The 1,846-nt window shown below is 53.5% G+C and overlaps 1 pseudogene across 1 annotated transcript; it reads right to left on the bottom strand.

Annotated features, from left to right (window-relative positions):
* Nucleotides 1-424: 424 nt before the first annotated feature.
* Nucleotides 425-1,401, bottom strand: LOC308429540 (mitochondrial glutathione transporter SLC25A39-like; annotated as a pseudogene). Its single transcript has one exon. The product of its transcript is annotated as a mitochondrial glutathione transporter SLC25A39-like (transcript).
* Between the last annotated feature and the right edge of the window lie 445 nt (nucleotides 1,402-1,846).

Here is a 1,846-nt window from a genome sequence, read left to right as displayed (position 1 = left end):
GCTCCAGACTGGGGGTTCAAGATTGATGCAAAAATCTTGAATCAAAAACATAATGTGGATGGTGAATGTTTAAAACAACCTCTGACCTTCGAATGCACACACAGACCCGAGTACTGCACACGCATGCGCACATACACACATTACTGTGGGCTTTGATCATCTTTAGACAAGAAACAAATGGCTGGGGAATACTGCCTGGCCCGAGCTCTCGGTTCCTCGGGGCCAAGCTATAACATAAAGGGGATGCAAAGAAGGGCAATCGTCTGATTTGGTCTTGAACTCGGAGGTGGGAGAGTGGCAGTCCTGGGAAGGGAGACAGCAGAAATCCAAATACGAGGACAGCCGGGGTGACTGGACTGGGAGGGAAGGCACTTGGCTCAGTCTCCTGTTTCCACCCGTGCAAGAGCCAGCTGCTCCTCAACACTCAGTGGCCCAGAGGCTGCTCCTGGGTGAGCCTCTGGAAGAAGCTTTCGCCAAACTCGTATGTGCTGATCATGATGGCGCAGGAGGGCGCAGCCTTGATGATTCTGGGGAGGAAACCTGCAGAGTCCACTGGTGCCAGATTCCGCCTGGATTCTCCGAAGCAGGAGCCAAGGAATCAACTCTCATAGCCTCCACTGCTCCCAGTGACTTTTGTCGCTGTGTCTTCACCACATCGAAGGCCACAAAGCTGACGCCCACAGATGTCTGGTCTTTTGGTCTTAGCCCATTCAGCCAGCTCTTCGCCAGCTCATAGTTGAACCAGTACAAAGCTGAGAAGGGGACATCTCGAAGAGCTGTGGGACCCCAGCCCAGCCAGAGTGAGCGCCAGCCACTCTGAGCCACTGCAGCTTGAACACAGGTAGCAAGTTCTCGGTATGATACATGCTGAGCCTGAAGCTTGGTCCGCACAAGCTCCAAGGGGCTGACTACTGTCACAGTACCCATTCGGGCGAGGGCACCAGCCGCCATGGGTGCGTAGAGGTCAGAGGTCAAGGACTGACCACAGAGGAAGGCCTTGAGTTGATCATAAGCAGTGAAGTAGATGGCAGTAGCTGACACAGTCATCACCAGGGTGGCTGGGAGGCCGCTCCACAGCGTCCTGGTGCCCTCATGCCTCACAATCTTCACAAAGGCATCCAAGGTGCCAGTGAACCGTGTAGGATCCTGAAACTAGGTGGCGCAGCGAGTACCATTTGGGCTCCGGGACACCATTGCAGTAGAGGAGGCACTTCCATTTGGTGTAGGAGAGACTCCAGAATCTAGAAGGAGTTGTCAATTCACTGGCTACCAAGGGTCTCTGAGACTGAAGGCAGACCTTCACCACATCCAGGGGTGTCATGAAGAGGGAGGTGACCACCCAACTCCTGAGGCCACCATTTGCTGAAGGGGGCTAGTGCCCCCAGGATCCTGATCATCCATCTTGGAATTTCAATCCTGGCTCTGAGCCGGTCCTTGAGCCGCACCCGCCCCCAGGCTTTGATTTTTTAAAACCTATTTTTAACAAGGGTTCTCAAAGGCATCAACCCCAATTCTAGCTCACCATCCAAAGGTAGGGAAGAAAAGATGTCAAGCGGGAAAAGGGGATGGGGACGTGTTTGTTCCTTAGGGAAATTCCAATCTCTGTCTGGATACCAGCAGTCCAGTTGAGTAGTGTCCGGGACACCGCATGCAAATCAGCAGTGGTGGCAGAAACAGCCAGGCCTTCCCGGAACAGGAGTAAGTCAAAGAGAGAGACCAGAATCAGCCTGGTCGCTAGTAGTTCTTTGCTGAGTTTTTCTCCAGGAAGTGACCATCAGCGAAGACTAAGACAAAGCCGAGGGTCCAACAAAGCGTTGCAAGGCTGGCTATGCAAGCCCGCAGACGC

Source organism: Micromys minutus (assembly GCF_963924665.1).
Source record: "Micromys minutus genome assembly, chromosome: 14".
Classification (NCBI taxonomy): Eukaryota; Metazoa; Chordata; class Mammalia; order Rodentia; family Muridae; genus Micromys; species Micromys minutus.
The sequence above is the reverse complement of the archived record's forward strand: the minus strand, read 5'-3'. Positions and strand labels throughout refer to the sequence as shown.